The sequence below is a fragment of the Narcine bancroftii genome, chromosome 2, assembly GCF_036971445.1.
Source record: "Narcine bancroftii isolate sNarBan1 chromosome 2, sNarBan1.hap1, whole genome shotgun sequence".
NCBI lineage: Eukaryota > Metazoa > Chordata > Chondrichthyes > Torpediniformes > Narcinidae > Narcine > Narcine bancroftii.
This window is the reverse complement of record NC_091470.1, coordinates 17,405,440-17,433,303: the sequence shown is the minus strand read 5'-3', so window position 1 is coordinate 17,433,303 and position 27,864 is coordinate 17,405,440. Positions and strand designations below refer to the sequence as shown.

The 27,864-nt window shown below is 39.6% G+C and overlaps 1 protein-coding gene and 1 long non-coding RNA gene across 24 annotated transcripts in view; one reads left to right on the top strand and one right to left on the bottom strand.

The window, feature by feature from the left end:
- LOC138753237 (neurexin-3-like) overlaps positions 1–27,864 on the top strand; it is a 2,173,925-nt gene that overhangs the window by 1,190,139 nt on the left and 955,922 nt on the right. The gene's annotated exons all lie outside the window — the stretch shown is intronic.
- The window catches only part of LOC138752256 (uncharacterized), a 36,711-nt gene that overhangs the window by 1,003 nt on the left and 7,844 nt on the right, over positions 1–27,864 (bottom strand). The gene's annotated exons all lie outside the window — the stretch shown is intronic.

Sequence of the window (27,864 nt, the reverse complement as noted above, 5' to 3'; positions counted from 1 at the left end):
GGCTATCAAAAAGGCAAATGGAATGTTGGCCTTCATTCCTAGAGGGATTGAATTTAGGAGCAGGGAGGTTATGCTGCAACTGTACATGGTACTGGTGAGCCCACATTCTGGAGAACTGTGAACGGTTTGGGTTTCTTTATTTGAGGTCGGAAGCTCTGGCCTTGGAGGAGATGCAGGCAGGGTTCACCAGGTTGATTCCAGAGATGAGATGATTAGACTGTGTGGAGAGATTGAGTTGTCTGGGACTCTATTCACTGAAATTTAGAAGAATGAGAGGGGAATCATATAGAAAAAGAAAATTATGAAAGGCATAAGTAGGATCGAGGTAGGTAAGTTGTTTCCTTTGGTGGGGGAGACTAGAACTAGGGGACAAAGACTCAAGATTCAGGATGCAGATTTGGGACAGAGAAGAGAAGGAGCCACTTTTCTAAGAGGGTAGTAATTTGTGGAATTTGCTGCCCATTGAAGCAGTGGAGGAGACCTCAATAAATATATTTAAGACAAGATTGGATAGGTTTTTCCATAGTAGGAAAATTAAGGGATATGAAGGAAAGATAGGTCGGTGGAGCTGAGCCTATCGACAGGTCAGCTATGATCTCATTGAATGGTGAGCCAGATGGCCTACTCCTGCTCCTATGTTCATATATTCTTTATTCTGCACAATACCACTGCTGTAAAACAACAAATTTCATGACACATGTTCATGCCTATAAACCTGATTCTGATTCTGACATCTGGAAGATGATGAGTTTAATTTCTATTCTTTAATGCCACATTCCAGTCAGAAGAAGGGTTGAGTTAAGAAATGGCAAGGGTAAAAGGACCCAAACAGCACCACGGAAGTGGACTATGAGTTACAGCTGGAATTAGAAAAAGTGTGTCAGAAGGAAAATGTCAAAATAATTATGGGGGATTTTAACATGAAAAGGGATTGGGAAAGTTAGGAAGGTACTGGATCTCAGGAGAGAGAGTTTGTAGAATGGCTATGGGATGGCTTTTTGGTACAGCTTGTCGTTAAGCCCACCAGGGGATCAGCGGTTTTGGATTGGGTGCTCTGTGATTATGGAACTAAAGATAATGGAACCCTGAGGAAGTAGTGATGATAATATGTTTGAGTTCAGTTTCAAATTTGAAAAGGAAAAGTTGATATCAGGTGTGCCAATATTTCAGTGCAGGGTCGGTGTTGGGGCTAGTTCTTTTTACAATGTATATTGATGATTTAGATTATGGATTGAATGGTTTTCTGGTGAAGTTTGCAGGTGACACCAAGATAGGTGGTGGAGTAGGAAATGTTGAAGAAACTGAAAGGTTGCAGAGAGACTTGGACAGCTTAGGAGAGTGGGCAAAACAAGGCAGATGAGATACAATGTTGAGAAATGCACGGTTGTACATTTTGGAAGAATTAACCCAAAGAAATTACAGTGAAATGAGGGATGAACTGGCCCAAGATGACTGGAATAGTAAGCTAGATGGATGGACGGCAGAGCAGAATTGGATGCTATTTCTACAAAAAATAAAGAAAATGCAGGATAGATATATTCCAAAAAAAAGAAAATTATGAATGGAAAAATGGCACAAATATGGCTAACAAGAAAGATTAAGGCTAAAATAAAAGCAAAAGGAGGGAAAAAAGGAAGCAAAAATTAGTGGGAAAACAGGACTAGGAATCTTTAAAAAACTTAGAGAAATTCATTAAGAAAGAAACGATGAATTATGAAAGGAAGTTGGCAAATAACATACAAACGGATACTAAGAGTTTTTTTTTTAAATATATAAAGAGTAAAAGACGCAGGTAGATATAGGACTGATTGAAATAGCTGGAGAAATTCTAATGGGTAACAAAGATATGGCAGAGGAACTAAATGAGTATTTTGCATCAGTCTTCGGGAAGTCTTGAGGAAGACAATAGCAATATACTTGATAATCAGAGGTCTCAGGAAATAGAATTAAGTACAGGCAGGATTACTAGAGATAGTACTTAGTAAACTGAATAGACTAAAGATAGATTAGTCTTCTGGACCTGATGAGGACCTCTCACGGGTTCTGACGGAGGTGGCTTTGGAGATTGTAGAAGCATTGGAAATGATTTTCTAGAAATTAAGATACTCTGGCATGGTTCCAGAGGATTGGAAGGTCGCAAATGTAGTTCTGCTGTTTAAGAAAGGAGAGAGGCAGAAAAAAAGAAAATGTAGCCCTATTAGTTTGACGTCAGTCATTGGAAAGTTATTGGAGTCGATCTCAAGAATGAAGTTATAAAATTCCTCGAGGTGCATGATATGATAGGTCCAGGCCGGCACAGTTTCATGAAGGGAAGATCCTGCTTGACCAACCTATTGGAATTTTTTGAGGAAATCTCAAGTAGGATGGACATGGGCGAGGCTGTGGATCTTGTGTATATGTATTTTCAAAAGGCCTTTAATAAGAGGCTGCTTAATAAGATGAGAGCCCATGGAATTAAAGAAAAGATATTAGACTGGGTGGAGAATTGTCTGATAGGCAGGAAGCAAAGGGTGGGAAAAGGCTGTTCTGGTTGGTTGCCAGTTACTAGTGGTGTTCTGCAGGGTCGGTGTTGGGGTTAGTTCTTTTTACAATGTATATTGATGATTTAGATTATGGATTGAATGGTTTTCTGGTGAAGTTTGCAGGTGACACCAAGATAGGTGGTGGAGTAGGAAATGTTGAAGAAACTGAAAGGTTGCAGAGAGACTTGGACAGCTTAGGAGAGCGAGCAAAACAAGGCAGATGAGATACAATGTTGAGAAATGCACGGTTGTACATTTTGGAAGAAGAAATAAACAGGCAGTTTATTATATGGATGTGGGGGGGGGATTCAAAATTCCCAAGTGCGAAGGAACTCGGGGGTCTGAAAGGTTAATCACCAGGTTGGATCAGTAGTAAAGAAAGAAAATGTTATGTTGGCATTCAGTTTAAGAGGAATAGCATATAAGACTAAAGAGATGTTGGTGAGGCTCTATAGGGCACTGGTGAGACATTATTTGGAATAACTGTGTGCAATTTTGGGTCCCTTATCTTAGAAGGGATGTTATGATGTTGGAGAGAGTACAGAGAAGATTTACCAAGATGATTCCTGGAATGCAAGGGATAACATATGAGGAATGATTATTGGCTTTTGGACTATCTTCATTGAAGTATAGAAGAATGAGAAGGATCTATAGAAACATTTTAAATGCTTAAAGGATTGGACAGAGTAGATGTGAATAAGATGGTGGGTGAGTCTAGGACAAGAGGGGACAGTCATGGAATTAGAAAATACCCATTTAACACAGAGATGAGGAGAAAAAAGGTGTGAGTTCTTCGGCAACACACAGATGAAGGAAAAGGTTCTTCGCTTTAAGGCTGTTGTAAACAGCACCAGAAGGCATGCCATGAGGCTTCAGGCCTCTATTACAGATCTCACATTCAGATCTCTTGCTCTGTGTGTCAACTCCCTGCTGGCAGCCAAGTCTAATCAAACAGTAACTATAATCAAGGCCTTGCTTGTGGCCATGCAAACATGATCACAATCGTTACATACAAGACGTCATTTATTAGCCTGAGATTTTTTTCTGCAGATGCGGCAGAAATACCACAAATTGGTAGTGCAAAAAACTGTTACACAGTGTATGCATGTAACCAAATAAAAACTGTAAACAAACAATGAATGCAAACAAACTGTGCAACACAGAGAATAAAGAAGAAAATCAATAAAGTGAACAAGTAAGAGTCCTTCAAGGAGTCTGATGGTGGAGGGGTAGCAGCATTTCTTGAACCTGGTCGTTCGAGTCTTGTGGCCCCTCAAACTCTAACCTGATGGCAGCCGTGAGAACAGAGCATATGCTGAGTGGTGAGGGTCTTTGATGATTGCTGCTGCTCTCCCATGGCAGTGTTCCCTGCAGATGTTCTCAATAGGAGGAGGGGTTTTGCCCGTAATGTCCTGGGCTGTGTTCACTACCTTTTGGAGAGCTTTAAGCTCAGGTGTATTGGTGTCCTTATATCAGACTGTGATGTAGCCAGTCAGCACACTTTCCACCACAGCTCTGTAGAAATTTGTCAGGGTTTCTGGTGTCATACCAAACCTTCACAAATTCCTGAGGATGTAGAGGCGTGGATGTCCTTTCTTCACAGTGCCATTGGCGTGTTGGGTCCAGGAAAGATCCTCCAAGATAGTGACTCACAAGAGCTTAAATTTGCTCACCCTCTCCACCTCTGATACCGCAATGATCACTGGATTGTATATCTCTGGCTTTCCTTTCTTGAAGTCAGCACCTTAGTTTTGGTGATATTGAGTACAAGATTGTTGTTGGTGCACCATTCAGCCAAGTTTTCAATCTCCGTCCTGTATGGTGACTCATCCCTTTCCCCTACCACTACCGTGGTATAGTTGGCAAATTTTTAGATGATATTATTGTCATACCAAACCACACAGTCATAGGTGTAAAGTGAATAGAGGCAGGGCGCTAAAAACACAGTCCTGAGATGCTCCGGTATTGGTGGAGTTATGCTGTCATCCTTTCTGACAGTGAATTCCAAGCCTATCACCCTCTAGATGTAATTTTTTTTTTAAACATCTCCCTGTCACCAGTAACTTTAAATCTATGCCCTCTAGTTTCTGACTATTGGATGAAGAAAATAAGTTCTTCCTTTTTTACTCTATTTATTTTAGTCTATTTTCTAAACCTTGGTTAAGCTTCCCCTGCTCCTGTTCCAAAGAAAGGAACCTTGCTTCTTCATTCTTCTAGCAATGCTGCAGTTTGGACTCCTGACAATGTCCTGAAAAGTCTCTTTTAATTGCTGACCCCAGCTTTGGTCCAACTAATGTAGACAATCGGTGTCAATCCTCGATCCAGATTTTGGGGTTCAATATGTATGGGATTCCATATAGGTTCTCTGTGGTTAATAAGGGATTACTTAAGATGGTGTGTGAGTGAAAAAAAAGGTTGAGAACCATTGCCATAGGTGCTCTGTGGTTAATAAAGGATTATATAAGGTGGTATGTGAGTGGGAAAAATGGTTGAGAACCACTGATTTAGACTTCATCCAATCCCCTTTATTCGATACTCGGTCCTGTGAGAGATCCGTCACTTCCATAGAGGATCAAGGAGCTCTGCAAACATGCAAATGCATGGGATTAAATTCTCCAAAGCTATCTGACATTAACAATCTCAAAACAGTCACTTCCTAGGCATCTCTTCCTTTTTCTTTGGCTTGGCTTCGCGGACGAAGATTTATGGAGGGGGTAAAAAGTCCACGTCAGCTGCAGGCTCGTTTGTGGCTGACAAGTCCGATGCGGGACAGGCAGACACGATTGCAGCGGTTGCAAGGGAAAATTGGTTGGTTGGGGTTGGGTGTTGGGTTTTTCCTCCTTTGCCTTTTGTCAGTGAGGTGGGCTCTGCGGTCTTCTTCAAAGGAGGTTGCTGCCCGCCAAACTGTGAGGCGCCAAGATGCACGGTTTGAGGCGATATCTGCCCACTGGCGGTGGTCAATGTGGCAGGCACCAAGAGATTTCTTTAGGTAGTCCTTGTACCTTTTCTTTGGTGCACCTCTGTCACGGTTGCCAGTGGAGAGCTCGCCATATAACACGATCTTGGGAAGGCGATGGTCCTCCATTCTGGAGACGTGACCCATCCAGCGCAGCTGGATCTTCAGCAGCGTGGACTCGATGCTGTCGACCTCTGCCATCTCGAGTACTTCGACGTTAGGGGTGTAAGCGCTCCAATGGATGTTGAGGATGGAGCGGAGACAACGCTGGTGGAAGCGTTCTAGGAGCCGTAGGTGGTGCCGGTAGAGGACCCATGATTCGGAGCCGAACAGGAGTGTGGGTATGACAACGGCTCTGTATACGCTTATCTTTGTGAGGTTTTTCAGTTGGTTGTTTTTCCAGACTCTTTTGTGTAGTCTTCCAAAGGCGCTATTTGCCTTGGCGAGTCTGTTGTCTATCTCATTGTCGATCCTTGCATCTGATGAAATGGTGCAGCCGAGATAGGTAAACTGGTTGACCGTTTTGAGTTTTGTGTGCCCGATGGAGATGTGGGGGGGCTGGTAGTCATGGTGGGGAGCTGGCTGATGGAGGACCTCAGTTTTCTTCAGGAGGTATGTGAGGGGAAAAATAAAGGTTGAGAATCACTGATCTCCATGAGGCAGCATATTGTGGACCAATCACACAGATATTCCCCTCCCTTCGGGTATTTATACTGTTTTTGTTCCCCAAATTATTGTAAGTCATATGATTCTAGAGAGAAACGAGACTTTTGGAAATTTATCAGTCAGGCTGTTGTTATCAAGCAATTCACATCCCATACTCCCTAACTGTCCTCGGTCAGGGCTAGTAGAGTTGTCATTGCCAGGCAACACACAACCTGGGGCCCCATCACTGTCCTTGGGTATCTGCAACTATCCCAACATAAAAATTAACCAAGTTGTATTTATGTATTAATAGTTTGGTTAATTAGTGAATGTGTTAATGTATTTGATATATTAATTATCAATCTTAACTCGTCGGACCCTTACTTCGACATTAGTGCTGCATGTCATGAAAGTGTGGCCTTGGATATTCAATAGCTCAACTAATAAAGGAAAGGAAAGCTTCCATAATGTCAGTTTAACCACCTGACTGACCTGTCTTGCTACTTTTATGGAGCCACTGAGTGTCCTTCTCTTTATTATGTATTCCCTTTCTTATTGCACCTGCCCAATGCATGACCTACCTTTTTCTAAATTAAATTCCCTTTGTCAATTTTCTACCCAATTGACCAGAGAACCTCTAGCTTTCAGCAGTTTAAAACTTTCCTCCTCATTATCAATGACATCACCAACTTTTGTTTCATCCACAAACTTCTTTATCCCTGATGTTCATTCTATGGATTGAATGAAAATCTGTGGCTAAATCGTTATCCCTGGGCTAAGGAGGACGACATCACTGCCTGACTTCCTCTTTCTCATTGTGTATAAGGTCTGTGGTTCCACAGGTTTTGGGCAGGGGTAGAATTAGAAATGATGACAATTGGTAAAAACACGAAAATGCTGGAGCATCTCACCAGGTCTCACAGAGTCCATAAAAAAGTAAAAATATATAGATCATAGAACATTGCAGCACAGTAGATTCCTTAAAAAAACTAAACCCTTCCAATCTCATAACCCTCTATTTATATTTTGTCCACGTGCCCGTCTAAGAATCTCCTTATTGTACCAACCTCCACCACCATCCCTGGAAATGCATTCCAGGCACCCACAACTCTGTAAAAAAAAAACTTACCCCTGATGTCTCCCCTAAACTTTCCTCCTTTCACTTTGCACAGATGTCCTCCGGTGTTTGTTATTCCTGCCCTGGGAAAAAGGTGCTGGTTGTCAACCTTATTTATGTTTCTCATAATCCTGAAGACCTCGACTAAGTCTCCTCTGAAGAGAACATCCCTAGCTCTGGTAACCTTGCCTCATAGAACACATTTTCCACTCCAGGCAACAAGCTGGTAAATCTCCTCTGCACCCTCTCCACATCCTTCCTGTAATGGGGTAGTGGGTCCTCGAAAAAGGGCTCTGGCGGAGGAGTCACGTGATGGAGTAGTGGCCGGACGGTGAACTCCAGCCCTCTCCAGAAAAGTCGGGAAAAACAAGAGAAAATACAAAGGCACAGAAATACAAGTTAAAGAAAAGTGAGTATAAAGGTGGAAAGAAGATGGAGACAAAAGGAGAAAAATCAAAATCAACGGAAAGAAGAGAGGAAGAGAAGACAACGGAGGAAAAAGGTGAAGGCCTTACCTGTCCGAAGAGGCCCGCTGTGGAGAGAAGACCCCACTACCTCAGGTCGGTAGAAAAAGAACTACAACAATGGCTCACAGAGCCGAGTAAAAGTGCGCAACCGCGCATGCGCGAGGAGTCGCGCATGCGCGATGCGCATGAAAAAAAACACACCGACGGGAGGGGGGACCAGCTGGGGAGTCGATCTCCACAGCCGGCAACGACAGCTGCAGAACACCTGCAGCAAGAAGAGACCACAGAAGACAATGGAAACAAGAAAGAAGAGGAGGAAAGGGCAGCAAAGAAACAACAGATGGCCAACCTAGAGGAAGAAGAAGAGGAAGAATACAGTGAAATAGATAAAGGGAAAGGCAAGGTAAAGGATATACTTGCTCTTGTTAGAGGATACATGGAGTCATTTAAAGAATGGCAAACACAGGAATTCAATGATTTAAGAAGAAGAATAAACAACACAGAAAAGAAAATAAATAAAATGGATATGACCTTAACAGAAATGGGGAAAAAAATGGACAAGATGGAAGAGCGGGCAGTAGCAGCAGAAATGGAGGTAGAAGACTTAAAAAAGAAATTGGAGGAATCTAATAAAAAAGCTAAAGAGACACAAGAATTACTAGCCCAAAAAATAGATATAATGGAAAATTATAACAGAAGAAATAACATAAAGATAGTGGGCCTTAAGGAAGATGAAGAAGGCAAGAATATGAGGGAGTTTATAAAAGAATGGATCCCTAAGGCCCTAGGATGTCCAGAACTACAGCAAGAAATGGAAATAGAAAGGGCACATAGAGCATTGGCCCCTAAACCACAACCACAACAAAAACCAAGATCTATTGTAGTAAAATTCCTAAGATATACTACAAGAGAAAAGGTACTGGAGAAGACAATGGAAAAAGTAAGAGAGGGCAACAAACCACTGGAGTATAAAGGGCAAAAAATCTTCATTTATCCAGATATAAGCTTTGAACTCCTAAAGAAGAGGAAAGAGTTCAATACAGCAAAAGCGATTTTATGGAAGAAAGGATATAAATTTACACTGAAGCATCCTGCGGTATTGAAAATATTTATTCCAGGACATCAAAACAGACTATTCTCGGATCCAGAAGAAGCACGAAAATTTGCAGAACAATTACAAAAATAGACTGAGGGATGAAGACGGGTAATGAGAGCAAAAATTATCACGATTGATATGTATGTGGGTAAAGACAAAAATAGACTGAGGGATGAAGACGGGTAAGGAGGGTAAAAATGACCACGATTGATATGTATGCGGGTAAAGAGGTATAAGAGTGAATAGAGACAATGGGCATATGTGAAAGTATCTGTAATTAGAGGAAAACATAGAGAGTATAGACAAGAATTAATAAGGGAAGGTAATGGAATAGAGAGAATAAGGAGGGAATTAAAAGAGTGACCTTTGTGACATATAAAAAGCGAAATCTTTTCTGGGGGGGGCTGGGTGGGGGAAAAGAGCGGTCACTGCAAAATCAGTTGACGCTTGCGAGTGGATTCGCAAATCCAAATGGAGAGGGGAGATGTGGTTGTCCGGCAAGGGATAAAGGGCAACTCAGGAGGGGAAGGGGAGATTGGGGATAAAGAAGATAGAAATAGGAGAATAAGGAAAATGTTGGATGTTGTAGGAATGTTGTCTGGTAAAGAGTTGAAAATAAGAAAACAGAAATGGAAAAGGAGGAAAGGTAATGATGGAAAAACGGAAAGAGAAGATAAACAAAATATAAAATGGCTACGCTGAACTATATGACTCTAAATATTAATGGAATACATAACCAAATTAAAAGGAAGAAACTACTAAATTTACTGAAAAAGGAAAAAATAGATATAGCATTTGTCCAAGAAACACACTTAACTGAATTGGAGCACAAGAAATTAAAGAGAGATTGGGTAGGACATGTAACAGCAGCATCGTATAATTCAAAAGCAAGAGGAGTGGCTATATTAATTAGCAAAAATGTGCCATTTAAAATAGAAGAGGAAATAATAGATCCAGCAGGGAGATATGTTATGATAAAATGTCAGATATATTCAGAGCTTTGGAATCTACTTAATATATATTCACCTAACGAAGAAGATCAAAAGTTTATGCAAGATATCTTTTTGAAGGTAGCTAATACGCAAGGGAACATACTAATAGGAGGGGATTTCAATCTGAATTTGGATCCAAATATGGATAAAACGGGGAAAAAAATTAACAGGAAGAACAAAGTAACCAAATTTATAATTAAATCAATGCAAGAAATGAAACTTGTGGACATATGGAGGAAACAAAACCCAAAAGAAAAGGAATACTCACACTACTCGACTAGACATAAAACATACTCAAGGATAGACCTATTCCTGTTATCAGCCCACATTCAAGGGAGAGTTAGGAAAACGGAATATAAAGCTAGACTATTATCGGACCACTCACCCCTGTTATTGGCAATAGAGCTAGAGGACATCCCTCCAAGAATGTATAGATGGAGATTAAACCCCATGCTACTTAAAAGACAGGATTTTAGAGAATTTATTGAAAAACAATTAAAAATGTACTTTGAAGTAAATACGGAATCAGTGGAAGATAAGTTTATACTATGGGACGCAATGAAAGCATTCATTAGAGGGCAAATAATAAGTTATGCAACCAAGATGAAGAAGGACTATAATCAGGAAACAGAGCAGTTGGAAAGGGAAATAATAAACATAGAAAAAAAATTAGCAATAAAGGAAGATACAACCAAAAGAAGAGAATTGGCGGATAAAAAAATAAAATATGAAACATTACAAACATATAAGGTGGAGAAGAATATAATGAAGACAAAACAGAAATATTATGAACTAGGTGAAAAAACACACAAAATCTTAGCATGGCAGCTTAAGACAGAGCAAACTAAGAAAATGGTATTGGCAACAAGGAAAAAAGACAAACAAATTACATATAATCCAAAAGAAATTAAGGAAAACTTCAGAGAATTCTATGAACAATTATACCGAACCGAAAACGAAGGGAAAGAAGGGAATATAGATGAATTTTTGACTAAAATTGAACTACCAAAACTACAAATAGAGGAACAAAATAAATTAACAGAACCATTTGGAACAGTAGAAATACAAGAGATAATAAAAAATTTACCAAATAATAAGACACCAGGAGAGGATGGACTCCCAATAGAATTCTACAAAACATTTAAAGACCTAATAATACCGCCCCTCCTGGATGTAATCAACCAGATTGATGAGACACAAAACTTACCAGATTCATGTAAAACAGCAATAATTACAGTGATACTAAAACAAGGGAAAGATCCACTCTCACCAGCGTCATATAGACCAATATCTCTGCTAAACACAGATTATAAGATAATATCTAAACTATTAGCAAACAGATTAGCAGAACAGGTACCGAAAATGGTAAATTTAGACCAAACTGGATTTATCAAAAAAAGACGCACAACAGACAATATTTGTAAATTTATTAACTTAATTCATGCAGTAGAAGGAAATAAAGCACCGGCAGTAGCAGTTGCTTTGGACGCAGAGAAGGCCTTCGACACAGTAGAATGGAATTACTTGTTCAAAGTATTGCAAAAATTCAGTTTACCAGAGAAGTATATTAATTGCATTAAAGCATTATATAAGGGACCGTTAGCGAAAGTGACAGTAAATGGACATGTATCAAAGCAATTTAACTTAAGCAGGTCAACGCGGCAGGGATGCCCACTATCACCATTATTGTTTGCGCTAGCTATAGAACCACTAGCAGAATCGATAAGAAGAGATAATAATATAAAAGGAATAAAAATAAAAGACAGGGAATATAAAATCAGTCTGTTTGCGGATGATGTGATAGTGTACTTAACAGAACCAGAACTATCAATAAAAGAACTATATAAGAAATTGAAGGAATATGGAGAAGTGTCGGGATACAAGATAAACGTAAATAAAAGTGAAGCAATGCCTATGAATAACGCGGATTTCTCAAAATTTAAGGAGGAATCCCCATTCAGATGGCAAACGCAGGCAATAAGATACCTAGGTGTGCAAATAAACAAAAATCTAGGCCAATTATATAAACTCAATTACAATCCACTAATGAAAAAATTACAGGACGATTTAGAGCATTGGAAAGAGCTACCACTAACACTGATAGGAAGGATAAACTGTATTAAAATGAACATTTTTCCAAGGATACTATACTTATTTCAGGCATTGCCAATACAACTGACAGAAAAATTCTTCAAAGAGTTAAAGAAAATAATAAGGAGATTTTTATGGAGAGGGGGGAAACCGAGGATAGCACTAGATAAATTAACAGAATGGTATAAACAAGGAGGCTTACAATTGCCAAACTTCAATAATTATTATAGAGCCGCACAATTAAGGTACCTATCAGATTTTTATCAAACAAGGGAAAAACCAGACTGGACGAGACTAGAATTAGATAAAATAGGGGAAAAGATACCTGAACACATATTATATAAATGGGACGAAAAATTGGTACAACATAGAACTTCTCCAGTATTACACCATCTCCTCAATATATGGAAGAAGACTCATGTAGAAAGAAATAAAATAAATTACCAAATACCAAAACTAATATTGACGCAAAATAAGCTACTCCCTTTTACAATAGACAACCTTGCCTTTAGAAAATGGGAAAAAAAAAGGGATTAAAAGAATAGAAAATTGTTTTTCAGGAAGTAGATTCTTATCCTTTGAACAAATGAGAGATAAGTACAATATAACTGGAGATACAGCGCTGGCATATTACCAACTGAGATCCTACTTGAAAGATAAATTAGGAAGCAACTTGAGTTTACCAGAGGGAAGTAACCTTGAATATGTGATTACAGATACAATGTTAATCAAAAGATTTATAAAAAATATGTATATTAAACTGCAAGAAAAGGAGAATGAGGAAACAAATGGTAAAACTAAACAAAAATGGGAACAAGATTTAAATATAAAGATAAAAAAGGAAACATGGGAGAAGTTATGCTCTGGAACGATGAGAAATACAATAAATACGAGGCTGCGTATGATACAATATAATTGGTTACACAGACTATACATTACACCGCAAAAGTTAAATAAATGGGACCCAACAGTATCTGATAGATGTTTTTGATGTAAAAAAGAAAGGGGAACAACAATTCATGCAATCTGGACATGTGAGAGAGTAGAAAAATTTTGGGATAATCTCAATCAGATATTAAATAAAATAACAGAAAACAATATACCAAAGAATCCAGAGATCTTTCTCCTAAGTAACATAAAAAATAAAGAATTTGGAATTGACTTGGAAGATGCACAAAAAAGATTTGTCAAGATAGCCCTAGCCGTAGCAAAAAAATGTATTATGTCAACCTGGAAATTGGAAGATAATTTGAAAATACAACAATGGTATATAGAAATGAATAAATGTATTCCATTAGAAAAAATAACATATAGTTTAAGAAATAATATTGAAATATTCGAACAAGTATGGGAGCCTTACATTAAATACAATAGCGAAAACCTACCGGGAACAAACATTACCTAAGTTGATGGAAGGAGAAGAAAAGAAAAGAATGGACTCAGTAGAATTTCTGGTGTATTTTTGTTGAATGACAACATTGTCTAACTGAATTAATGCAACCTAGATTGTATACCTAAAATGGATGAGAGGGGGGGGTGGGGGGGTGGCTTGGGAGGAGGGAGGGGGGAGGGAGAAAAAGTCACTGTAAATGTGTGGAAAAGAAAAAGTGTATATCATGGCTATTGTGATTTATGGTGTGAAAAATAAAAAAGTTAAAAAAAAAAAAAAAAAGGGCTCTGGCCCGAAATATTGGTTATTTATCTTTACTTCCAATGGATTGTGCAAGTTCTGTTGAGTTCCTCCAGCATTTCTGTTTTTACTACAGTCACAGTTTGTGCAGACTTTTGTGTTTCACACAATATGTCCCAGTAGTCTGTTGAAACTCAGCGGCAGCAGTGGGTACATATGGTGAATAAAAGACAGCACCTGTGGGCCATCTTGACGAGATATATGTGGAAAATAAGATGGCACAAGATGGCAAGATGCAGAATGTTTTATGATAGTTTGAAAAATGTTGCTTCATTTTAGGTTCCATTTGGTAACATCGACAGCATTTCTTACTGTTAAAGTGGCAGGGATAAAAAGGAAATGCAGAAATGTATATTACTTTCTTCCCATTGTGTTGCCTTTGGCCTTTAGCTTGTATAATCCCCAAAAAAAAGCCCACTGCTTTGGATTTTGTCCTTTATCCATCTCTTCCAAAGTACAAAAGGAAACACAGCTTCTATTTTGCCTGAAATTACATGATGGTCCTTTTTCCCCCCTGGATTCTATGTTGAAAGAAATGTCGCTTCCTCTTTCATTTTTTTTATTCCAACTTCAAATTATGATCCCCTGGTTATCAAATGACAAATTAACTCTCCACACTCCAAAGAAAATGAAAAACCTCCATTTGATCCTCCATACCAATCCGTAAAGTATGCAACAACACTGTTCACTTAAATTTGCTGTAACATTCAATCAGATCATTGCTTATCTTTCTGCCTCACCTTTGCAGGTAGAGTTGGTGGTGAAGAAGGGTAAATGCAATGCTGGCATTCATTTCAATAGGAATAGAATATAAGAGCAGGGATGAGATGTTGAAACTCTATAGGGCATTGGTGAGACCTCATGGAGCATTATGAGCAGTTGAGAAAGGATGTCCTGACAATGAAAAAGGTTCAAAGGAGGTTCACTTGGATGATTTTGGGAATTAAAGTCTTATCATATGAGGACCATTTGATAGCCCTTGGACTATATTCATTGGAATTTAGGAGAATATGAAACATTTCAGATGCTGAAAAGCATGGACAGAGTTGATGTAGAAAAGTTGTTTCTCATGGTGGGAAAGTCTAGGACAAGAGGGCACAACTTCAGGGTTAAAGGGCGTCCTCTTAGGACAGAGATACGGAGGAATTTCTTCAGCCAGAGGGTGGTGATTCTGTGGAATTTGTGCCACAGGCAGCTGTGGAGGCCAGGTTATTTAAGACAGAGATTCTTGATTAGCTAGGACATCAAAGGTAATGGGGAGAAGGCAGAACAAACCTACTGGGCCGATTGGCCTACTTCTGCTCTTATATCTTGTGAAGGCAGGGCAGTGGGGCTGAGTGGAAAACTGAATCAGCTCCGGATTGAATGGCAGGGTAGATTTGATGAGCTGATTAGCCTGTATCTTCTCCTATGTCTTATGCTGTTATGGCCACCCTTAAATATAATCAATGATTCTGCTTCCAATCACTTCAAGGGATAGAGCTCCAAAGATGCATGACCATTTCAGAATTTTTTTTGCTTCATGTCAATCTGAAATGGATTGTCTCCAGTGGCACCCAGTTCTAAATTCTCCCAGAAGAAGAAACATACCCTGTCATGACCGTTCAGAATTATGTTTTTAATAAGTCATCTTTCACTCTGTTAGTTTTCAGTGGATACAACCCTAGCCTATCAAACTTTTCTCATAAGACATCTTGCCTACATTCATCTTATACACCTTCTCTTACCCGCTTCTAATCCCTCCCATGATTCCAAATGTGGTCTGATCAATGCCTTGCAGAACTGAAATATATATTTGTATTTAATTCCCTTCACAATAGCAATGAGCAACATAGCCTTTTACAAATTAAACTCTAGAACACTGATCTGTCTACAATCTCTCACCATTAAAATAAATATGTTTTTATTTTTCTTGTCAAAATGGAGAGTTTTGGAATTTTTCAAAATACACTCCATTTTCCCAATCATTTTGAAGCTCATTAATGTCTCCTTCACAAGTTAACAAATTTTAAGAAGTTGAGAACCCAGCTCTAACCTTTGTGGCCCACTGTATGTGATGCACTGCAGTGCAAACAAACAAGGTCAAACTACAAAGGCGGTTCTACAGGCTTTAATTATCTTAAAATTTGCACGCAAGGTTTGGTATCCCTTCTGGCTCCAGGTTCTCTACTGCTGCCCAATGGCTGGCGTGAACCTTTATATGGGGCCGGGGTTTGGCAGGGAGTGGGTGGAGCCAGCCTCCCAGGTTACCTCCCTGCACGTACAGTGGATTGCCCCTGTAGGCAGGCAGGACAGGAGGTCCAAGCAGTCACAGACAATTTGGTGGTTGTAGAACCACATCTTGCCAAGCCTATACTCCCTTTCCAGCTTGCCATCCAATGTCCTATTCACACCTCTGTCTACATTGATGTTGCCGAAGTCAAAAGAGTCAACAGCCTCAAGTTCTTCAAAGTAAATATCTCCCAACAACCTGACTGGGACGAGTACCTTGGCATGACGGTGAGGAAAAGGCACCAAATGCTTCTATGTTCTTAGAAATTTAAGGAAGTTCAGCATGTCTCCCTTATCCCTCTACAACTTCTACAGGTGCACCATTGAGCGTTCTTGCTGGATGGATCACAGCCTAGCACAGGAGCTGCTCTGCTCAAGGTCGGAAGAATCTACAGAAGGTAGTGAATGCAAGTCAGAGCATATTGCAAACTTTCCTCCCCTCCGTAGACTCCATCTATATTCTCCACTGGCTAGAAAAGGCAGCCAAACATACAGAAAGAGCTATCACACTTCAGATACTCTCTTTTCCCTGCTCCCATCAGGGATAACGTTTCAGATTGTGAAAGCACACACACATAAAGTCAGTTTCTTTCATGCAGCCAAAAGGCTCCTGAATGAACCCCATGCTGCTCTTGCTTGATGCTAATTGATCTCCCTTTTCATCGTAATCTTATATTCTGTACAGTTTGCTCTTCACACAACAGAATGAACATTAAAGATAACCAATGAATTTGTTCACAGGAGAATCCTTCTCACTGCACTAGAAACTTAAGCTTCTGTCAATCTATACACCATAAGCAGTTCTGTCGGACTTGCATCTTCAGGGCTTTCTCTATTTCTCCAACTGATGCCGTTCGACCTGCTGAATTCCACTTTGAATCGCCTTTTATTCCAGGTTCCAGTACCTGCAGTCTCTCAAGTGTCACCACGATCCAGCAACATAGGAACATAGGAAGTAGGAACAGGAGGAGGCCAAAAATGGCCAATCGAGCCTGCTCCGCCATTCAATAAGATCATGGCTGATCAACTCACAATAATTTCCATAAAATCAAAAGTCATGCGTTTTCAGACCAATCAACACATCAGTGAGAGAGGAAAGTGATATCCCCCGAGCCCAATGAATGCAACTAATGTTCCTCTGCCCGTAGCCAATTGGAATGTGCAACCTGAAATGAGATTGGCATCAGCTACTAGCTGCAGCTTCCAGATTACATTTAATTTTATTTTAAATATCGACTACAGCCCGGTAACAGGGCATTTCAGCCCACAATCCCGTGCTGTCCAACTTATACTCAATTAACCTAAAATCCCTGGTCCATTTCAAATAGTGGGAGGAAACCGGATCCCCCGGGGAAAACCCACGCAGACACGGGGAGACACGTATAAACTCCTTACGGCATCAGTTAGAGAAATAGAGAAAGCCCTGAAGATGCAAGTCCGACAGAACTCCTTCTGTGAAATACACATTGTGATTACTTATATTATTGACAAAGAAGGAATCCTGTGTAGTTAAAAAAAAGTTTAAGGTTGCCATTAACATTTAAATTTCCATCATATTGCATGGCCTTCAGTTTAGGAAAACTGACGTTTCTGGATATTAGGACCAAAGATGCTGTGACGTTTCCATTTTTCTTGATGTCTAAGGTGAAAAAATAGAAATGTAATGTTGGGCCGGCACAGTTAGCAGAGGATTAGCGCAACACCTTTACCGCGCCAGTGATCGGGACCAGGGTTTGAATCCGCTGCTCTCTGTAAGGCATTTGTACTTTTTCCCCGTGTCTGTGCGGGTTTCCTCTGGGTGCTCGGGTTTCCTCCCACCCTTCAAAACGTACCGGAGTTGTAGGTCAATTGGGTGTAATTGAGCGGCACGGGCACGTGGGCTGGAAGGGCCTGTTACCGTGCTGTTTATCTAAATTTAATTTTGAAATTCTAAAATATTTAAAGTATGATTGTAAACAAGCTGACCATCTCATTCACCATGTTATGCCATATATGAATAATATTTCATTAATAAGAAATCAATCTTTTTACATGTCAATCTTTATACATGATAAAAGTAGTTTACTTGCAAACTAAAAGAATATAATTTTTGGTTGAAGGCTTTTAGAAGCAGTTGTCAAATAAGCAGAAATATCTGTCAGAAAATGCACCACTTTTTTTCATCAGGCTTTCTCAAAAAGGAAGGGGCAAAGTAAAGCTTCCCATACACTGAGGATGGGAAGCCTCGGTGAACGGTTTTCCCTTTGTAAATAATTTATTGTGAGTAAAGTTCATTTTTGGTTAAAAAATATGATGGCATATTTAGGGTAGCGTGGTTGACGTAGTGTTTAGCTTTCCAACGCCAGTGATGGGGACCAGAGTTTGAATCCCGTGCTCTCTGTAAGGAGTTTGTACGTGTCTCCCCGTGTCTGCGTGGATTTTCCCCGGGGGATCCGGTTTCCTCCCACTATTTGAAATGGACCAGGGATTTTAGGTTAATTGAGTATAAGTTGGACAGCACGGGATTGTGGGCTGAAATGCCCTGTTACCGGGCTGTAGTCGATATTTAAAATAAAATTAAATGTAATCTGGAAGCTGCAGCTAGTAGCTGATGCCAATCTCATTTCAGGTTGCACATTCCAATTGGCTACGGGCAGAGGAACATTAGTTGCATTCATTGGGCTCGGGGGATATCACTTTCCTCTCTCACTGATGTGTTGATTGGTCTGAAAACGCATGACTTTTGATTTTATGGAAATTATTGTGAGTTGATCAGCCATGATCATATTGAATGGCGGAGCAGGCTCGATGGGCCATTTTTGGCCTCCTCCTGTTCCTACTTCCTATGTTCCTATGTTGCTGGATCGTGGTGACACTTGAGAGACTGCAGGTACTGGAACCTGGAACAAAAGGCGATTCAAAGTGGAATTCAGCAGGTCGAACGGCATCAGTTAGAGAAATAGAGTTGTCAATAAAGACTGGAACCCTTCATTGAGATATGTTCTGGTGCACATCGTTGACTGTTCTGTTTCTCTTATTGATGTTGTTCAACCTGATGAACTCCTCTGGCAGATTGTTGCTATGTACTAGATCATGGTGATGGTTCATCTTGAGTTATGGAGTTGCAACCTTTCAGAACTGGATTGTAGCTGAACGCACTTGAGCTGTGATGATCATTATCCCGAAAGCCTGTGCAGTTCTCACACAGAGGGTCTTCAAGTTCTTAATTGTTAGCATGTGATAAGAAAGGAACAAGAATTAGATCTACCACAAACATTGTATTTGGAAGGCAGGCAGATCTCGACCAATGGTGGTATCTGAGAACAAATTGTATCATTGGTCTTACCCCTGTAACACTGACTTCAAGATTCAAGATTCCTTTATTGTCACACAATATTACATGGAATTGCCTTCTGCCTGCCTTAAGGCAGATGAAGAATCAGCATTATGGTCACCTGGTGCCCTTACCGAAAGAGAAGCAAAAAAAAAGTTGTAAAGGTCAAAACCTTGTGTTTGTGATTTGTGGTTATTTTATGCCTATCCCTTGTTGTTTGTAGTGTTACCATAGTCTCTGAGATGTCATATGTCGTAATATCCGTGCAGACTCGGAGCTTGCTTTCGTTCTTCGGAGAACCATGAAAGGGGCACCACCATCTTGGGATTTATATATACTTCTTTGGCTTGGCTTCGCGGACGAAGATTTATGGAGGGGGTAAAAAGTCCACGTCAGCTGCAGGCTCGTTTGTGGCTGACCAGTCCGATGCGGGACAGGCAGACACGATTGCAGCGGTTGCAAGGGAAAATTGGTTGGTTGGGGTTGGGTGTTGGGTTTTTCCTCCTTTGCCTTTTGTCAGTGAGGTGGGCTCTGCGGTCTTCTTCAAAGGAGGCTGCTGCCCGCCAAACTGTGAGGCGCCAAGATGCACGGTTTGAGGCGTTATCAGCCCACTGGCGGTGGTCAATGTGGCAGGCACCAAGAGATTTCTTTAGGCAGTCCTTGTACCTTTTCTTTGGTGCACCTCTGTCACGGTGGCCAGTGGAGAGCTCGCCATATAATACGATCTTGGGAAGGCGATGGTCCTCCATTCTGGAGACGTGACCCATCCAGCGCAGCTGGATCTTCAGCAGCGTGGACTCGATGCTGTCGACCTCTGCCATCTCGAGTACCTCGACGTTAGGGGTGTGAGCGCTCCAATGGATGTTGAGGATGGAGCGGTATTAAATAATTATAATCGATCTTCAACTTATTTATAACTGTGTCAATGCTATTATTGGAAAGGATTGAGTGGGTGAGTTTTTTTATCCAGTGGTTTGGTTCAATTTAACTACATGTAGTGATGCTATGAATCATGGCCTTAAAATTGGTCTGCACGGCAATGAGAAAGCACAAATTTCAGATGCTGGCAATCTGAAATAAATAACCAAAAATGCTGGAAGTACTCAACACATCAGAATGCATTGATGAAAAGAGAAGCAGAACCAACATTTCAAGCTCAAGGAAATGTTAAGAATCAAGTATGCTTATGTTGCAGACCAAGAGAATTAAGATGAGATGGAGACTAACTCAGGGATTTTGGTCCAACAGCTTATTAAAATGAAAAAATAAATGTTGAGGGTAAACAAATTCCATGGGAGAGAGGTGAAGAATTTCAACATTCCTGGAAGGGAAGGAATAATGAATCAGGAGATCACGAACCAGTCCTCATCGAGGGGCCAGCTCTGGATAAGGTTAAGAGCTTCAATTTCCCAGGTGTCAACATCTCTGAGGATCTGTCCTGGGGCCTCCATGTCGATGCAATCATGAAGAAGGTTCACCAGTGGCTAAATTTTGTGAGGAGTTTGAGGAGATTTGGGAGGTCACCAAAGACTCTTGCAAATTTCTACAGGTGTACCATGGAGAGAATTTGATAATAAAGAAATAAAGAATTCTTATCAATACCAAAATCTTCCCTCATCTGATTAAAAGACAAAAACTTACCATCTTTAAAACAATCTCCCAAATTTTTCACACCTTTAAATCTCCAATGCAATAAACTTTGATTATATATTGAAAAAGAAATGTTGATTATTATACAGCGGAGTCAAAGCCAATAATTTACTCCTAGAACCTATCATTTTATTTTTCTTTATCCATAACTTCATTAAATGTTTTAGTATAGGCACATCATATTGTTGTAACAAATTTATATTCCACCTAAACTAAAATTGATGTATTTCAAATTCAGAAATACTTGCCAATGGCAACTAGGAGGCCGTACCAAATCCATCAATGAACTAATAAATTTAAGTTGGGCTGCTTCATAATAATTTTGAAAATGTGGTAAACCTAGTCCCCCTAACTCGTATTTCCAAGTTCATTTATTCAAAGCTTGGGTAAAATGTATGTTTGGTAGAGATATGATTTTACCTAAAATGACTAAATTTGAGACTTCTCTTATGAAGGTACCAGAGAAAGGTTATATTTCATCTATGTATCAAATATTACAGGATGGTATGGATAAAAAGGGTTGGGATAGATCTAAAATTAAATGGGAAGCGGATATTGGTTTTACTTTTTTCTGAAGAGGATTGGTTAGATATCTGTTACGATAGTGTAACTAGATTGATAAATGCACGTTATGCAAGGATTAATTACAATTTTTTACATTAATTATATTTGACACCTGAAAAATTAAAAAAAATATGGTTTTCATGAATCAGATTTGTGTTTTCGATGTGGTGATACGGTTGGAACTTTTTTTCATGCTGTTTGGTTATGTATACATATACAATCTTTGTGGAAGAAAATTCAATCGTTTTTAGAATATCTGTATATGATTAAAATAGTTTTAGATCCAACAGTATTTTTATTGGGTAGTTTTCAATCTCTGAAAGGTTTGTGATTAGATAAATTCCAGCTTGCTTTTGTATATTTAGCTTTATCCGTAGCGAAAAAATGTATTGCTAGTACATGGAAAGATACAAATATGATTGATATTAATAGATGGCATAATGAGATGGAATATTGTTTAATAATGGAAAAAAATTACGTATGTTTCACATGAAAATTATAATTTTTTTATTAATAAGTGGCTGTTATACTCAAAATATTTACATTTCAATTTATATTGATTAGATTTTAATATGCATATTTAATTCTTTTTTTTATTTTCTTTCTTCTTTTTTTATGGCTCTCCTTAAGAGAGTTGGCTGAAGGGGGGGGGGGGCGGTTCTTTTCTTTTTTTTTCTTTTTTTCTATATATATAAAAAAAAGTTCATGATCATGTTTAATTGCTGTATATGTCATATATTATTTGTTTTTTGAACAAATAAATAAAGTTAAAAAAAAAGGTGTACCACGGAGAGCATTCTGACTGATTGCTTCACTCTCTGGTTCGGAGGTGCCAATGCACAAGAAAAGACAAAACTCTAGAGATTTGTGAACTCAGCCAGTGCCATCACAGGCACCAGTCTCCACTCCATTGAGGATATCGACACAAGTCAGTGTCTGAAGAAGCAGACTATCCTCAATGACCTTCACCACCCAGGCCATGCCCTCTCGACACTACCATCATCAGGAAGGAGGTCCAGGGGCCTGAGAATGAACTCCCAGTGGCACAAGGACAGCTTCTTCCCCTCTGCCATCAGATTTCCTAACAGACAATGAACCACAGACACCACCTCACTTTCTCTTATTTTCACACAAAGTTATTTATTTTTAAATGTAATTCTATAGCAACATTTGCGCTGTAATGCTGTTGCAAAACAACAAATTTCATCAGATGTTCATGACAATAAATTTTGATTCTAATTATCTCTTCAGGAATTAAAACACCAAAGATGGCAGATGTTGGAAATCTGAAATGTGAGCTTTGGTCAAAAAAAAATGGAAATATAAAGCACTGGGGATCTCCACCCTAAGATAGGAATTCCCTTTATCGTCTTGGTTCAGAGTATCAGAAAGATATAGTATGGAAACAAATCCTTTGAGGCCCTTTGACCCACTCTACCCTTTACCTGCACTTTAGAATGGGTTTAATTTCTCATTTTCTGTTGAAGTGTTAAAGACCTGAAACATAATTTTTTTTTCTCTCAATCCACAAATGCTGCCTAATCCTGTTGAGCATTTCTCTTTGAGCCTTTATTCACTTTTGGATCATTCTGCAAGAACCAAAAAGTAAACGATTGGCCCTCACTGATTGTTAACAACAGAATGCAAAATAAGACTGAAATCAACTGTCCTTTGTGGGAAATAGTCCTCATGAATTGATCCTTGGACATCTGATCCATGGGAATTTCATGTTATCTTAACCACGAATGAGCCAATCACTTCTACTCTGGTCAGCAATTTGGACTAAAAGAGGCCGGTTTCATGATTTGAGTGATTTTTTTTTAAAGTTATTAAAATAGGATTGAGAAATACAAAACATTGGCTGGATATAGTTTATTTGTGCTGGCATTTCTGTTTGTCCCAACAATTTGTAGCAAGGTTGAAAAAGAAGTCAAAGCTTCAATGCAGATGTTAGAAAATATTATTTAAAATGTATTTAACTGAAACCTACGTAACAGCTCAGTTCACTGGATATTGGAGTAAAGTAGTGGTTGACTTTTTGGTGGGGAGCCAGGCAAAAGTTGGTAATGCAGAGTGACACTAGGTACAAAGTTTTGGAGGCATTTGCAGTTTGCTTATGTGCACTTCCAGTTCATTGGAGGAGAAATATGGGGAAATAAAATGGAAGTAAATTTGTTCCAGTCCCTTTGGCAACAGGATGAATAACTGCAAAGCCTGTTATGAACTGACAGGACTTCTTAACTGCAGCAATTACACAGAATGTTCTGCAGAAAAACAGGTTCTCCCCTCTGCGCTAGTATTTCTGCTCCATCTATTCATTATTTCACTTAACCCTAATAGCCAGTGCACTCGTGCACTCATCCAACTTTCCCTTAAAGGCACTTACTATGTTTGCCTCAGTGACTAGTCTACATGTAAGCAGGTTCCACTCTGTGAGTAGAGTTTGTTCTTGAATTTCCTCTTGAATTTTTTTAAGTTGACTATCTCATATGTACAGTACATTTTCCTCACAAGTGGAAACATTTTTCACACCTAACTCTATAAAGTACTGCCATAATGTTATTCTTCTTGGACTGGTTGTAGCTTTGAGACTCCCAGGCGTCTATACAGCCCAGTACACCACAGGCAAAACACTTCTCTACATGGAACGCTGCTATCATAGAGCAGTAGCAATCATCAGGGATCCACACCACCCAGGACGAACTCTGTTCTCTCTCCTACCATCAGGAAAGAGATACAGGAGCCACAAGATTCACACCACCAAGTTCAGAAACAGTGTGTCCCCCTCCACCATCAGACTCCTCAACAACAAACTCAATCAGGGACTCATTATTTATTGCTTTTTTTTTCTGTATTGCACATTTTGTCTTTGTTTACGTTTCTCTCTTTTGCTCACGTATCTTGAGTACAGTTTTTGCACTTCCAGTAAGTAGAAATACTGCCTAGTCCGCAGGAAAAAGAATCTCAAGGTTGTATGTGATGTTACGTATGTATACCAACAATAAATCTGAACTTTGAACATGTCTGGAATGTGGTGGAGAACTCTCCACCTGCCTGAATGAGTACACCTGAGGATGAAAACAAAAATGTTGACATCATGTTGACAAAAACATTGAAAAGCAGGCAACTTGTTTGGCACTATCTCTCAAAGTTCTCTCCACTGTTTAGATGTGATTACATTTGATAATATAAAGCAACTTGGCAAAGCTTCTTCAAAAGTATCTCTACTGTGTTAAAAGACGACCAGTGGAGATGCTGCAATGTCACAAAGCCATTTTCCAAGTCACACACCATCCTGACTTTGAAACACATCAACCTTCCTTTGTCATTTGGTCAAAGTCACAGAGTTTGTTTACCTTTAAATTTAATTTTAGACATTCAGCACGGTAACATGCCCTTTCGAACTCCGATCCTGATCATTGGTGCCTGCTACAGCATTGTGTTAACTGCAGTGCTAACCATGTCACCCATTTCCTCTATGGACTTCTAGGAAGGCACCTTCTCAAGGTCACTGAATCATGAAGAAGGCTCGCCTTTGTAAGAGTTTGAGGAGATACGGTATGTCTCCGAAGACTCTTGGAAACTTCTACAGGTGTACCATGGAGAGCATTCTAGCTGGTTGCATCACTGTCTGGTATGGAGGTGCCAATGCTCAGGACAAGAATAAACTCCAGAGGGTTGTTAACTCAGCCTAAGACATCACAGACATCAGACTTCACTCCATCAAGGACATTTGCAAGAGTCTAAGAAAGCAGCCTCTATCATCAGGAATGTCATTGCTATATTTTTACCTCCCATGGATGCAGTAAGACTTGTTGAGTTCCTCAAGTATTTCTGTGTTTTTTTTTAAGTTGAAGTCTATCATGTACATTCTTTTTTAATTTATTATTATGTGACATTTTATTTAAGACAAGGTTGAATAGATTTTTTACAAAGTAGGGGAAAAGCCACGAAGGTTGAGATGAGCCTATGATCAGATCAGGCATGATCTCATTGAATGGTGGAGCAGGTTCAACGGGGTGGATGGCCCGCACTTGCTACTATTTTTTATAAAAGGAACCTTGAATGTTGACTTAATCCCCTTATAAAGACTGAACTGCTGTGGACCATGCACCTACCTCTGTGGTACCTCAACAGTCAAAGCCTGGCAGCCTGGAAAGGACCCACTCTTTGGTTTCTGTCTGATAGCAGTCCTTACTGGTGTCAGCATATTATCCCCAACACCATGTGCTCTAACCTTATGGTATAACTTTCCCTGTGGGACTTTATCAAAAGCCTTCTGAAAATAGAAGAGGGGGATGAAAGGGGAGGAGTGGAATTGCTCATCAGGGAAAATATCACAGATGTGCTTGGGCAGGACAGACCAGAGGGCTTGTCTACTGAGATTACATGGTTGGAGCAGAGGATTGGGAAAGGTTGTGACAGTAGGAGATTTTAACTTTCCACACATTGACTGGGACACCCATTCTGTAAAAGGGCTGGATGGCTTGGAGTTTGTCAAATGTGCTCAGGTAAGTTTTCTAAATCATTACGTAAAGGTACCAACTAGAGAGAGTGCAATACTGGATCTCCTATTAGGGAACAAGACAGGACAGGTGAGTGAAGTATGTGTAGGGGAACATTTTGGGTCCTGTGATCATAATGCCATTAGTTTCAGGTTAATTATGGAGACGCATAGGTCTGGGACTCGGATTGATATTCTAAATTGGAGAAAGGCAAATATTGAGGCAAGGATGTGCGAAGTAATTGGAGGACCTTCGAAGGTGAAATTTTGAAAGTACAATGTTTGTACATTCCTGTCAGGATTAAAGGCACAGTTAGCAGGGATAGGGAACATTGGTTTTTGAGGGATATTGAGGATCTGATTCGGAAGAAGAGAGAGGTGTAGAACAGGAATAGGCAATATGGAGCAAATTAGTTACGAGGAGTATAAAAATGTTAGAAGTACCTCAAGAAAGAAATCAAGAAGCCTAAAAGAAGTCATGAGGTTGCTTTGGCAGACAATGTGAAGGAAAATCCTAAGGGTTTCTACAGGTATATAAGAGCAAAAGGATAGTAAAGGACAAAATTTGTCCCCTTGAAGATCAGAGTGGTCGGCTTTCTAAGGAGTCAAAAGAGATGGGGGAGATCTTAACTGGTATTTTTTTCATCTGTATTCACTCAGGAAACAGGTACAGAGTCATGGGAAGTAAGGAAAAGAAGCAATGAAGTCATGGAACCTATACAGATTAAAGAAGAGGAAGTTCTTACTGTCATAAAATAAATAAGGGGGGATAAATCCCCAGGACCAGACAAGGTATTCCCTCAGTCCTTGAGGGAAGCTAGTGTAGAAATTTCAGGGGCTCTGGCAGAAAGATTTAAAATGTTTATAGCCACGGGAGTGGTGCGGTGGATAAGAGGGTAGCTCATATTGTTCTGTTGTTTAGAAAAGCCTCCAAAAATAACCCTGGAAATTATGGGCTGGTGAGTTTGATGTCAGTAGTAGGTAAATTATTGGAGGATGTTCTAAGAAATTGGATATACAATTATTTGGTTAGCCAGTGTTATATAGTCAGGAGAATGTGAACTATTTTGTAACTGCGTAAGAATACACCCTTCTTACTGTAGTAAATGTAGTGCCCCACTGTGGGGCATATGTATATGTATAGGAGTGTGCGTGAACAGGTTCCTAAGATGGGAGAAGGCATCAGTAATTAAAGTCTTCTGTTATTTGAATCTTGCATCTCTAAGTTATTTAAGAAGCCTGCCAAATAACCCAAGAGACATAACATGGTGGTAGCGGTATGAGAGAACAATCAATAAAACTGATTATAAGTCACTGAAATGTTCAAGGAGAAGAAGAGAAAATAATTACTGAAAAAAAATGGCTGTAGCAACAGCAGTGCAGAAACTGATTACAGATAGTAAACATGAGAGGTTGGTCGTGTTTTTCAAGGAGGTTACCAGGAAAGTTGACTTTGTTCAGGGAGAGGGAGTTTGTTTCTGTGCTGTAATGTTCTATGGTTCTGTTTCTAGTCACATCTTCAAAGATTAGTAAGGTAGGTAGCACAAAGCCATCACAGTGCCAGCAACCCGGCTTCCAATCTGGCTCCACCACCAGTTTAAATTCCATACAGAATATTTTGGAGGATCAAGAATCACGAACCAGGAACTATCTATAAGGGGTTTTTCAATTCTCCCCTTGGGTTTCCTCTGGATGCTCTAGTTTCTTTCCATTTTCCAAAGACCTATGGGCTTAGTAGGTTAATTGGTCAAATGAGTATATCTGGGCAGTGCGGGCTCGTGGGCCAGAAGGGCCTGTATCTCAAAATTAAAATTAAATTAAAACATGATTTTCCTTTCATTATCTCATGCTAACTTGCTTACTGTTATTCTTTCCAAGGTGCTGTATTATTATGACCTCCATTGTAGATCCTAGTTTTTACTGTCCTACATACATAGAAGATTCAGCCAGAGGGCTGTGCATTCATGTCTCACTCTGTGAACCTGA